General features: G+C 46.0%; 8 non-coding genes across 8 annotated transcripts; all 8 read left to right on the top strand.

Annotated features, from left to right (window-relative positions):
- The first annotated feature begins 1867 nt into the window (after positions 1-1867).
- TRNAV-AAC (transfer RNA valine (anticodon AAC)) lies at positions 1868-1940 on the top strand. The gene has a single exon. It is a non-coding gene; the product is annotated as a tRNA-Val (tRNA).
- Positions 1941-2863: 923 nt separating this feature from the next.
- On the top strand, positions 2864-2936 carry TRNAV-CAC (transfer RNA valine (anticodon CAC)). Its single transcript has one exon. It is a non-coding gene; the product is annotated as a tRNA-Val (tRNA).
- Positions 2937-5299: 2363 nt separating this feature from the next.
- On the top strand, positions 5300-5372 carry TRNAV-CAC (transfer RNA valine (anticodon CAC)). Its single transcript has one exon. It is a non-coding gene; the product is annotated as a tRNA-Val (tRNA).
- Positions 5373-5928: 556 nt separating this feature from the next.
- Positions 5929-6001, top strand: TRNAV-AAC (transfer RNA valine (anticodon AAC)). Its single transcript has one exon. It is a non-coding gene; the product is annotated as a tRNA-Val (tRNA).
- A 739-nt stretch (positions 6002-6740) lies between these two features.
- Positions 6741-6813, top strand: TRNAV-AAC (transfer RNA valine (anticodon AAC)). Its single transcript has one exon. It is a non-coding gene; the product is annotated as a tRNA-Val (tRNA).
- Positions 6814-7735: 922 nt separating this feature from the next.
- Positions 7736-7808, top strand: TRNAV-CAC (transfer RNA valine (anticodon CAC)). The gene has a single exon. It is a non-coding gene; the product is annotated as a tRNA-Val (tRNA).
- A 3803-nt stretch (positions 7809-11611) lies between these two features.
- On the top strand, positions 11612-11684 carry TRNAV-AAC (transfer RNA valine (anticodon AAC)). Its single transcript has one exon. It is a non-coding gene; the product is annotated as a tRNA-Val (tRNA).
- Positions 11685-12423: 739 nt separating this feature from the next.
- On the top strand, positions 12424-12496 carry TRNAV-AAC (transfer RNA valine (anticodon AAC)). The gene has a single exon. It is a non-coding gene; the product is annotated as a tRNA-Val (tRNA).
- The last annotated feature ends 281 nt before the right edge of the window (positions 12497-12777 follow it).

Genomic DNA, 12777 nt, shown 5'->3' with positions numbered 1-12777 from the left:
AAAGCTAGAGGTGATATCCATGACTCAGTGTATCTTGCCAGTACTGGCTGTTTTGAGGATGTTATTTGTATCAAGTTAGGCATCCGAGATGGGCTTTCTTCCTTCTTTGCTTCATTACCAAAGAGTATCATTTGCAAGGACGGTAAACTGAACTCAGGTTATCAACCAACCAGAAGCAAATAATAGCTAATACGGTGACCCCAACCTCCGAGCAACCAACCCGAAAAGTGCTGTCGTGATAGGTTTCTGTAGTGTTGTGGTTATCACGTTCGCCTAACACGCGAAAGGTCCCCGGTTCGAAACCGGGCAGAAACAATTTGAGCGCGCTAGTGCTTTTTGTCAATGTCGCTTTCAGCAGCTTTTTTCACCGATCTTACTTTAGGGTAGACTTTCGGTCTGCATGGCTCAAAAAAACAGCATGAATGGGTTTCTGTAGTGTAGTGGTTATCACGTTCGCCTCACACGCGAAAGGTCCCCGGTTCGAAACCGTGCAGAAACAGTGCTTACCTTTAACTTTTTCACAGTCTGGCAAACTCAAAGCTCTTGCCATGCCTTGCCCCTCTGGCAGCCGTAAGCCAAATCTGCCAATACAAAGCACAGTTTAGGTGCAACACCTTCAATGTGAGCTCTTTTTCTTCACTGTTTATGAGCTGACCATCGCTGTAAGTGTTTGGTGTTTAGGCAAACTTGTTTTCTGGACCCAAAGGCAATTGGAATGTGGACTTTGGTTCTCCTGCTTAGTCAGCTGAGCTGGAAAACCTGACGACCATTGGCGTATGTTTTCAGCTGACCTGGTGAGAAAAGTGTGTGGAAAAGCTAGAGGTGATATCCATGACTCAGTGTATCTTGCCAGTACTGGCTGTTTTGAGGATGTTATTTGTATCAAGTTAGGCATCCGAGATGGGCTTTCTTCCTTCTTTGCTTCATTACCAAAGAGTATCATTTGCAAGGACGGTAAACTGAACTCAGGTTATCAACCAACCAGAAGCAAATAATAGCTAATACGGTGACCCCAACCTCCGAGCAACCAACCCGAAAAGTGCTGTCGTGATAGGTTTCTGTAGTGTTGTGGTTATCACGTTCGCCTAACACGCGAAAGGTCCCCGGTTCGAAACCGGGCAGAAACAATTTGAGCGCGCTAGTGCTTTTTGTCAATGTCGCTTTCAGCAGCTCTTTTCACCGATCTTACTTTAGGGTAGACTTTCGGTCTGCATGGCTCAAAAAAACAGCATGAATGGGTTTCTGTAGTGTAGTGGTTATCACGTTCGCCTCACACGCGAAAGGTCCCCGGTTCGAAACCGTGCAGAAACAGTGCTTACCTTTAACTTTTTCACAGTCTGGCAAACTCAAAGCTCTTGCCATGCCTTGCCCCTCTGGCAGCCGTAAGCCAAATCTGCCAATACAAAGCACAGTTTAGGTGCAACACCTTCAATGTGAGCTCTTTTTCTTCACTGTTTATGAGCTGACCATCGCTGTAAGTGTTTGGTGTTTAGGCAAACTTGTTTTCTGGACCCAAAGGCAATTGGAATGTGGACTTTGGTTCTCCTGCTTAGTCAGCTGAGCTGGAAAACCTGACGACCATTGGCGTATGTTTTCAGCTGACCTGGTGAGAAAAGTGTGTGGAAAAGCTAGAGGTGATATCCATGACTCAGTGTATCTTGCCAGTACTGGCTGTTTTGAGGATGTTATTTGTATCAAGTTAGGCATCCGAGATGGGCTTTCTTCCTTCTTTGCTTCATTACCAAAGAGTATCATTTGCAAGGACGGTAAACTGAACTCAGGTTATCAACCAACCAGAAGCAAATAATAGCTAATACGGTGACCCCCAACCTCCGAGCAACCAACCCGAAAAGTGCTGTCATGATAGGTTTCTGTAGTGTAGTGGTTATCACGTTCGCCTAACACGCGAAAGGTCCCCGGTTCGAAACCGGGCAGAAACAATTTGAGCGCGCTAGTGCTTTTTGTCAATGTCGCTTTCAGCAGCTCTTTTCACCGATCTTACTTTAGGGTAGACTTTCGGTCTGCAAGGCTCAAAAAAACAGCATGAATGGGTTTCTGTAGTGTAGTGGTTATCACGTTCGCCTCACACGCGAAAGGTGCCCGGTTCGAAACCGGGCAGAAACAGTGCTTACCTTTAACTTTTTCACAGTCTGGCAAACTCAAAGCTCTTGCCATGCCTTGCCCCTCTGGCAGCCGTAAGCCAAATCTGCCAATACAAAGCACAGTTTAGGTGCAACACCTTCAATGTGAGCTCTTTTTCTTCACTGTTTATAAGCTGACCATCGCTGTAAGTGTTTGGTGTTTAGGCAAACTTGTTTTCTGGACCCAAAGGCAATTGGAATGTGGACTTTGGTTCTCCTGCTTAGTCAGCTGAGCTGGAAAACCTGACGACCATTGGCGTATGTTTTCAGCTGACCTGGTGAGAAAAGTGTGTGGAAAAGCTAGAGGTGATATCCATGACTCAGTGTATCTTGCCAGTACTGGCTGTTTTGAGGATGTTATTTGTATCAAGTTAGGCATCCGAGATGGGCTTTCTTCCTTCTTTGCTTCATTACCAAAGAGTATCATTTGCAAGGACGGTAAACTGAACTCAGGTTATCAACCAACCAGAAGCAAATAATAGCTAATACGGTGACCCCAACCTCCGAGCAACCAACCCGAAAAGTGCTGACGTGATAGGTTTCTGTAGTGTAGTGGTTATCACGTTCGCCTAACACGCGAAAGGTCCCCGGTTTGAAACCGGGCAGAAACAATTTGAGCGCGCTAGTGCTTTTTGTCAATGTCGCTTTCAGCAGCTCTTTTCACCGATCTTACTTTAGGGTAGACTTTCGGTCTGCAAGGCTCAAAAAAACAGCATGAATGGGTTTCTGTAGTGTAGTGGTTATCACGTTCGCCTCACACGCGAAAGGTCCCCGGTTCGAAACCGGGCAGAAACAGTGCTTACCTTTAACTTTTTCACAGTCTGGCAAACTCAAAGCTCTTGCCATGCCTTGCCCCTCTGGCAGCCGTAAGCCAAATCTGCCAATACAAAGCACAGTTTAGGTGCAACACCTTCAATGTGAGCTCTTTTTCTTCACTGTTTATGAGCTGACCATCGCTGTAAGTGTTTGGTGTTTAGGCAAACTTGTTTTCTGGACCCAAAGGCAATTGGAATGTGGACTTTGGTTCTCCTGCTTAGTCAGCTGAGCTGGAAAACCTGACGACCATTGGCGTATGTTTTCAGCTGACCTGGTGAGAAAAGTGTGTGGAAAAGCTAGAGGTGATATCCATGACTCAGTGTATCTTGCCAGTACTGGCTGTTTTGAGGATGTTATTTGTATCAAGTTAGGCATCCGAGATGGGCTTTCTTCCTTCTTTGCTTCATTACCAAAGAGTATCATTTGCAAGGACGGTAAACTGAACTCAGGTTATCAACCAACCAGAAGCAAATAATAGCTAATACGGTGACCCCAACCTCCGAGCAACCAGCCCGAAAAGTGCTGTTGTGATAGGTTTCAGTAGTGTAGTGGATATCACGTTCGCCTAACACGCGAAAGGTCCCCGGTTCGAAACCGGGCAGAAACAATTTGAGCGCGCTAGTGCTTTTTGTCAATGTCGCTTTCAGCAGCTCTTTTCACCGATCTTACTTTAGGGTAGACTTTCGGTCTGCAAGGCTCAAAAAAACAGCATGAATGGGTTTCTGTAGTGTAGTGGTTATAACGTTCGCCTCACACGCGAAAGGTCCCCCGTTCGAAACCGGGCAGAAACAGTGCTTACCTTTAACTTTTTCACAGTCTGGCAAACTCAAAGCTCTTGCCATGCCTTGCCCCTCTGGCAGCCGTAAGCCAAATCTGCCAATACAAAGCACAGTTTAGGTGCAACACCTTCAATGTGAGCTCTTTTTCTTCACTGTTTATGAGCTGACCATCGCTGTAAGTGTTTGGTGTTTAGGCAAACTTGTTTTCTGGACCCAAAGGCAATTGAAATGTGGACTTTGGTTCTCCTGCTTAGTCAGCTGAGCTGGAAAACCTGACGACCATTGGCGTATGTTTTCAGCTGACCTGGTGAGAAAAGTGTGTGGAAAAGCTAGAGGTGATATCCATGACTCAGTGTATCTTGCCAGTACTGGCTGTTTTGAGGATGTTATTTGTATCAAGTTAGGCATCCGAGATGGGCTTTCTTCCTTCTTTGCTTCATTACCAAAGAGTATCATTTGCAAGGACGGTAAACTGAACTCAGGTTATCAACCAACCAGAAGCAAATAATAGCTAATACGGTGACCCCAACCTCCGAGCAACCAACCCGAAAAGTGCTGTCGTGATAGGTTTCTGTAGTGTAGTGGTTATCACGTTCGCTTAACGCGCGAAAGGTCCCCGGTTCGAAACCGGGCAGAAACAATTTGAGCGCGCTAGTGCTTTTTGTCAATGTCGCTTTCAGCAGCTCTTTTCACCGATCTTACTTTAGGGTAGACTTTCGGTCTGCAAGGCTCAAAAAAACAGCATGAATGGGTTTCTGTAGTGTAGTGGTTATCACGTTCGCCTCACACGCGTAAGGTCCCCGGTTCGAAACCGGGCAGAAACAGTGCTTACCTTTAACTTTTTCACAGTCTGGCAAACTCAAAGCTCTTGCCATGCCTTGCCCCTCTGGCAGCCGTAAGCCAAATCTGCCAATACAAAGCACAGTTTAGGTGCAACACCTTCAATGTGAGCTCTTTTTCTTCACTGTTTATGAGCTGACCATCGCTGTAAGTGTTTGGTGTTTAGGCAAACTTGTTTTCTGGACCCAAAGGCAATTGGAATGTGGACTTTGGTTCTCCTGCTTAGTCAGCTGAGCTGGAAAACCTGACGACCATTGGCGTATGTTTTCAGCTGACCTGGTGAGAAAAGTGTGTGGAAAAGCTAGAGGTGATATCCATGACTCAGTGTATCTTGCCAGTACTGGCTGTTTTGAGGATGTTATTTGTATCAAGTTAGGCATCCGAGATGGGCTTTCTTCCTTCTTTGCTTCATTACCAAAGAGTATCATTTGCAAGGACGGTAAACTGAACTCAGGTTATCAACCAACCAGAAGCAAATAATAGCTAATACGGTGACCCCAACCTCCGAGCAACCAACCCGAAAAGTGCTGTTGTGATAGGTTTCTGTAGTGTAGTGGTTATCACGTTCGCCTAACGCGCGAAAGGTCCCCGGTTCGAAACCGGGCAGAAACAATTTGAGCGCGCTAGTGCTTTTTGTCAATGTCGCTTTCAGCAGCTCTTTTCACCGATCTTACTTTAGGGTAGACTTTCGGTCTGCAAGGCTCAAAACAACAGCATGAATGGGTTTCTGTAGTGTAGTGGTTATCACGTTCGCCTCACACGCGAAAGGTCCCCGGTTCGAAACCGGGCAGAAACAGTGCTTACCTTTAACTTTTTCACAGTCTGGCAAACTCAAAGCTCTTGCCATGCCTTGCCCCTCTGGCAGCCGTAAGCCAAATCTGCCAATACAAAGCACAGTTTAGGTGCAACACCTTCAATGTGAGCTCTTTTTCTTCACTGTTTATGAGCTGACCATCGCTGTAAGTGTTTGGTGTTTAGGCAAACTTGTTTTCTGGACCCAAAGGCAATTGGAATGTGGACTTTGGTTCTCCTGCTTAGTCAGCTGAGCTGGAAAACCTGACGACCATTGGCGTATGTTTTCAGCTGACCTGGTGAGAAAAGTGTGTGGAAAAGCTAGAGGTGATATCCATGACTCAGTGTATCTTGCCAGTACTGGCTGTTTTGAGGATGTTATTTGTATCAAGTTAGGCATCCGAGATGGGCTTTCTTCCTTCTTTGCTTCATTACCAAAGAGTATCATTTGCAAGGACGGTAAACTGAACTCAGGTTATCAACCAACCAGAAGCAAATAATAGCTAATACGGTGACCCCCAACCTCCGAGCAACCAACCCGAAAAGTGCTGTCATGATAGGTTTCTGTAGTGTAGTGGTTATCACGTTCGCCTAACACGCGAAAGGTCCCCGGTTCGAAACCGGGCAGAAACAATTTGAGCGCGCTAGTGCTTTTTGTCAATGTCGCTTTCAGCAGCTCTTTTCACCGATCTTACTTTAGGGTAGACTTTCGGTCTGCAAGGCTCAAAAAAACAGCATGAATGGGTTTCTGTAGTGTAGTGGTTATCACGTTCGCCTCACACGCGAAAGGTGCCCGGTTCGAAACCGGGCAGAAACAGTGCTTACCTTTAACTTTTTCACAGTCTGGCAAACTCAAAGCTCTTGCCATGCCTTGCCCCTCTGGCAGCCGTAAGCCAAATCTGCCAATACAAAGCACAGTTTAGGTGCAACACCTTCAATGTGAGCTCTTTTTCTTCACTGTTTATAAGCTGACCATCGCTGTAAGTGTTTGGTGTTTAGGCAAACTTGTTTTCTGGACCCAAAGGCAATTGGAATGTGGACTTTGGTTCTCCTGCTTAGTCAGCTGAGCTGGAAAACCTGACGACCATTGGCGTATGTTTTCAGCTGACCTGGTGAGAAAAGTGTGTGGAAAAGCTAGAGGTGATATCCATGACTCAGTGTATCTTGCCAGTACTGGCTGTTTTGAGGATGTTATTTGTATCAAGTTAGGCATCCGAGATGGGCTTTCTTCCTTCTTTGCTTCATTACCAAAGAGTATCATTTGCAAGGACGGTAAACTGAACTCAGGTTATCAACCAACCAGAAGCAAATAATAGCTAATACGGTGACCCCAACCTCCGAGCAACCAACCCGAAAAGTGCTGTCGTGATAGGTTTCTGTAGTGTAGTGGTTATCACGTTCGCCTAACACGCGAAAGGTCCCCGGTTCGAAACCGGGCAGAAACAATTTGAGCGCGCTAGTGCTTTTTGTCAATGTCGCTTTCAGCAGCTCTTTTCACCGATCTTACTTTAGGGTAGACTTTCGGTCTGCAAGGCTCAAAAAACAGCATGAATGGGTTTCTGTAGTGTAGTGGTTATCACGTTCACCTCACACGCGAAAGGTCCCTGGTTCGAAACCGGGCAGAAACAGTGCTTACCTTTAACTTTTTCACAGTCTGGCAAACTCAAAGCTCTTGCCATGCCTTGCCCCTCTGGCAGCCGTAAGCCAAATCTGCCAATACAAAGCACAGTTTAGGTGCAACACCTTCAATGTGAGCTCTTTTTCTTCACTGTTTATGAGCTGACCATCGCTGTAAGTGTTTGGTGTTTAGGCAAACTTGTTTTCTGGACCCAAAGGCAATTGGAATGTGGACTTTGGTTCTCCTGCTTAGTCAGCTGAGCTGGAAAACCTGACAACCATTGGCGTATGTTTTCAGCTGACCTGGTGAGAAAAGTGTGTGGAAAAGCTAGAGGTGATATCCATGACTCAGTGTATCTTGCCAGTACTGGCTGTTTTGAGGATGTTATTTGTATCAAGTTAGGCATCCAAGATGGGCTTTCTTCCTTCTTTGCTTCATTACCAAAGAGTATCATTTGCAAGGACGGTAAACTGAACTCAGGTTATCAACCAACCAAAAGCAAATAATAGCTAATACGGTGACCCCAACCTCCGAGCAACCAACCCGAAAAGTGCTGTTGTGATAGGTTTCTGTAGTGTAGTGGTTATCACGTTCGCCTAACGCGCGAAAGGTCCCCGGTTCGAAACCGGGCAGAAACAATTTGAGCGCGCTAGTGCTTTTTGTCAATGTCGCTTTCAGCAGCTCTTTTCACCGATCTTACTTTAGGGTAGACTTTCGGTCTGCAAGGCTCAAAAAAACAGCATGAATGGGTTTCTGTAGTGTAGTGGTTATCACGTTCGCCTCACACGCGAAAGGTCCCCGGTTCGAAACCGGGCAGAAACAGTGCTTACCTTTAACTTTTTCACAGTCTGGCAAACTCAAAGCTCTTGCCATGCCTTGCCCCTCTGGCAGCCGTAAGCCAAATCTGCCAATACAAAGCACAGTTTAGGTGCAACACCTTCAATGTGAGCTCTTTTTCTTCACTGTTTATGAGCTGACCATCGCTGTAAGTGTTTGGTGTTTAGGCAAACTTGTTTTCTGGACCCAAAGGCAATTGAAATGTGGACTTTGGTTCTCCTGCTTAGTCAGCTGAGCTGGAAAACCTGACGACCATTGGCGTATGTTTTCAGCTGACCTGGTGAGAAAAGTGTGTGGAAAAGCTAGAGGTGATATCCATGACTCAGTGTATCTTGCCAGTACTGGCTGTTTTGAGGATGTTATTTGTATCAAGTTAGGCATCCGAGATGGGCTTTCTTCCTTCTTTGCTTCATTACCAAAGAGTATCATTTGCAAGGACGGTAAACTGAACTCAGGTTATCAACCAACCAGAAGCAAATAATAGCTAATACGGTGACCCCAACCTCCGAGCAACCAACCCGAAAAGTGCTGTCGTGATAGGTTTCTGTAGTGTAGTGGTTATCACGTTCGCTTAACGCGCGAAAGGTCCCCGGTTCGAAACCGGGCAGAAACAATTTGAGCGCGCTAGTGCTTTTTGTCAATGTCGCTTTCAGCAGCTCTTTTCACCGATCTTACTTTAGGGTAGACTTTCGGTCTGCAAGGCTCAAAAAAACAGCATGAATGGGTTTCTGTAGTGTAGTGGTTATCACGTTCGCCTCACACGCGTAAGGTCCCCGGTTCGAAACCGGGCAGAAACAGTGCTTACCTTTAACTTTTTCACAGTCTGGCAAACTCAAAGCTCTTGCCATGCCTTGCCCCTCTGGCAGCCGTAAGCCAAATCTGCCAATACAAAGCACAGTTTAGGTGCAACACCTTCAATGTGAGCTCTTTTTCTTCACTGTTTATGAGCTGACCATCGCTGTAAGTGTTTGGTGTTTAGGCAAACTTGTTTTCTGGACCCAAAGGCAATTGGAATGTGGACTTTGGTTCTCCTGCTTAGTCAGCTGAGCTGGAAAACCTGACGACCATTGGCGTATGTTTTCAGCTGACCTGGTGAGAAAAGTGTGTGGAAAAGCTAGAGGTGATATCCATGACTCAGTGTATCTTGCCAGTACTGGCTGTTTTGAGGATGTTATTTGTATCAAGTTAGGCATCCGAGATGGGCTTTCTTCCTTCTTTGCTTCATTACCAAAGAGTATCATTTGCAAGGACGGTAAACTGAACTCAGGTTATCAACCAACCAGAAGCAAATAATAGCTAATACGGTGACCCCAACCTCCGAGCAACCAACCCGAAAAGTGCTGTTGTGATAGGTTTCTGTAGTGTAGTGGTTATCACGTTCGCCTAACGCGCGAAAGGTCCCCGGTTCGAAACCGGGCAGAAACAATTTGAGCGCGCTAGTGCTTTTTGTCAATGTCGCTTTCAGCAGCTCTTTTCACCGATCTTACTTTAGGGTAGACTTTCGGTCTGCAAGGCTCAAAAAAACAGCATGAATGGGTTTCTGTAGTGTAGTGGTTATAACGTTCGCCTCACACGCGAAAGGTCCCCCGTTCGAAACCGGGCAGAAACAGTGCTTACCTTTAACTTTTTCACAGTCTGGCAAACTCAAAGCTCTTGCCATGCCTTGCCCCTCTGGCAGCCGTAAGCCAAATCTGCCAATACAAAGCACAGTTTAGGTGCAACACCTTCAATGTGAGCTCTTTTTCTTCACTGTTTATGAGCTGACCATCGCTGTAAGTGTTTGGTGTTTAGGCAAACTTGTTTTCTGGACCCAAAGGCAATTGAAATGTGGACTTTGGTTCTCCTGCTTAGTCAGCTGAGCTGGAAAACCTGACGACCATTGGCGTATGTTTTCAGCTGACCTGGTGAGAAAAGTGTGTGGAAAAGCTAGAGGTGATATCCATGACTCAGTGTATCTTGCCAGTACTGGCTGTTTTGAGGATGTTATTTGTATCAAGTTAGGCATCCGAGATGGGCTTTCTTCCTTCTTTGCTTCATTACCAAAGAGTATCATTTGCAAGGACGGTAAACTGAACTCAGGTTATCAACCAACCAGAAGCAAATAATAGCTAATACGGTGACCCCAACCTCCGAGCAACCAACCCGAAAAGTGCTGTCGTGATAGGTTTCTGTAGTGTAGTGGTTATCACGTTCGCTTAACGCGCGAAAGGTCCCCGGTTCGAAACCGGGCAGAAACAATTTGAGCGCGCTAGTGCTTTTTGTCAATGTCGCTTTCAGCAGCTCTTTTCACCGATCTTACTTTAGGGTAGACTTTCGGTCTGCAAGGCTCAAAAAAACAGCATGAATGGGTTTCTGTAGTGTAGTGGTTATCACGTTCGCCTCACACGCGTAAGGTCCCCGGTTCGAAACCGGGCAGAAACAGTGCTTACCTTTAACTTTTTCACAGTCTGGCAAACTCAAAGCTCTTGCCATGCCTTGCCCCTCTGGCAGCCGTAAGCCAAATCTGCCAATACAAAGCACAGTTTAGGTGCAACACCTTCAATGTGAGCTCTTTTTCTTCACTGTTTATGAGCTGACCATCGCTGTAAGTGTTTGGTGTTTAGGCAAACTTGTTTTCTGGACCCAAAGGCAATTGGAATGTGGACTTTGGTTCTCCTGCTTAGTCAGCTGAGCTGGAAAACCTGACGACCATTGGCGTATGTTTTCAGCTGACCTGGTGAGAAAAGTGTGTGGAAAAGCTAGAGGTGATATCCATGACTCAGTGTATCTTGCCAGTACTGGCTGTTTTGAGGATGTTATTTGTATCAAGTTAGGCATCCGAGATGGGCTTTCTTCCTTCTTTGCTTCATTACCAAAGAGTATCATTTGCAAGGACGGTAAACTGAACTCAGGTTATCAACCAACCAGAAGCAAATAATAGCTAATACGGTGACCCCAACCTCCGAGCAACCAACCCGAAAAGTGCTGTTGTGATAGGTTTCTGTAGTGTAGTGGTTATCACGTTCGCCTAACGCGCGAAAGGTCCCAGGTTCGAAACCGGGCAGAAACAATTTGAGCGCGCTAGTGCTTTTTGTCAATGTCGCTTTCAGCAGCTCTTTTCACCGATCTTACTTTAGGGTAGACTTTCGGTCTGCAAGGCTCAAAAAAACAGCATGAATGGGTTTCTGTAGTGTAGTGGTTATAACGTTCGCCTCACACGCGAAAGGTCCCCCGTTCGAAACCGGGCAGAAACAGTGCTTACCTTTAACTTTTTCACAGTCTGGCAAACTCAAAGCTCTTGCCATGCCTTGCCCCTCTGGCAGCCGTAAGCCAAATCTGCCAATACAAAGCACAGTTTAGGTGCAACACCTTCAATGTGAGCTCTTTTTCTTCACTGTTTATGAGCTGACCATCGCTGTAAGTGTTTGGTGTTTAGGCAAACTTGTTTTCTGGACCCAAAGGCAATTGGAATGTGGACTTTGGTTCTCCTGCTTAGTCAGCTGAGCTGGAAAACCTGACGACCATTGGCGTATGTTTTCAGCTGACCTGGTGAGAAAAGTGTGTGGAAAAGCTAGAGGTGATATCCATGACTCAGTGTATCTTGCCAGTACTGGCTGTTTTGAGGATGTTATTTGTATCAAGTTAGGCATCCGAGATGGGCTTTCTTCCTTCTTTGCTTCATTACCAAAGAGTATCATTTGCAAGGACGGTAAACTGAACTCAGGTTATCAACCAACCAGAAGCAAATAATAGCTAATACGGTGACCCCAACCTCCGAGCAACCAACCCGAAAAGTGCTGTCATGATAGGTTTCTGTAGTGTAGTGGTTATCACGTTCGCCTAACACGCGAAAGGTCCCCGGTTCGAAACCGGGCAGAAACAATTTGAGCGCGCTAGTGCTTTTTGTCAATGTCGCTTTCAGCAGCTCTTTTCACCGATCTTACTTTAGGGTAGACTTTCGGTCTGCAAGGCTCAAAAAAACAGCATGAATGGGTTTCTGTAGTGTAGTGGTTATCACGTTCGCCTCACACGCGAATGGTACCCGGTTCGAAACCGGGCAGAAACAGTGCTTACCTTTAACTTTTTCAAAGTCTGGCAAACTCAAAGCTTTTGCCATGCCTTGCCCCTCTGGCAGCCGTAAGCCAAATCTGCCAATACAAAGCACAGTTTAGGTGCAACACCTTCAATGTGAGCTCTTTTTCTTCACTGTTTATGAGCTGACCATCGCTGTAAGTGTTTGGTGTTTAGGCAAACTTGTTTTCTGGACCCAAAGGCAATTGGAATGTGGACTTTGGTTCTAATGCTTAGTCAGCTGAGCTGGAAAACCTGACGACCATTGGCGTATGTTTTCAGCTGACCTGGTGAGAAAAGTGTGTGGAAAAGCTAGAGGTGATATCCATGACTCAGTGTATCTTGCCAGTACTGGCTGTTTTGAGGATGTTATTTGTATCAAGTTAGGCATCCGAGATGGGCTTTCTTCCTTCTTTGCTTCATTACCAAAGAGTATCATTTGCAAGGACGGTAAACTGAACTCAGGTTATCAACCAACCAGAAGCAAATAATAGCTAATACGGTGACCCCAACCTCCGAGCAACCAACCCGAAACGTGCTGTCATGATAGGTTTCTGTAGTGTAGTGGTTATCACGTTCGCCTAACACGCGAAAGGTCCCCGGTTCGAAACCGGGCAGAAACAGTTTGAGCGCGCTAGTGCTTTTTGTCAATGTCGCTTTCAGCAGCTCTTTTCACCGATCTTACTTTAGGGTAGACTTTCGGTCTGCAAGGCTCAAAAAAACAGCATGAATGGGTTTCTGTAGTGTAGTGGTTATCACGTTCGCCTCACACGCGAATGGTACCCGGTTCGAAACCGGGCAGAAACAGTGCTTACCTTTAACTTTTTCAAAGTCTGGCAAACTCAAAGCTTTTGCCATGCCTTGCCCCTCTGGCAGCCGTAAGCCAAATCTGCCAATACAAAGC

Source organism: Lithobates pipiens, unplaced genomic scaffold (genome assembly GCF_037356315.1).
Source record: "Lithobates pipiens isolate NorthernLeopardFrog02 unplaced genomic scaffold, aLitPip1_a1.2 Scaffold_8, whole genome shotgun sequence".
Lineage (NCBI taxonomy): Eukaryota > Metazoa > Chordata > Amphibia > Anura > Ranidae > Lithobates > Lithobates pipiens.
Note: the sequence above shows the minus strand (reverse complement) of the source record. Positions and strands in the feature narration are given on the sequence as shown.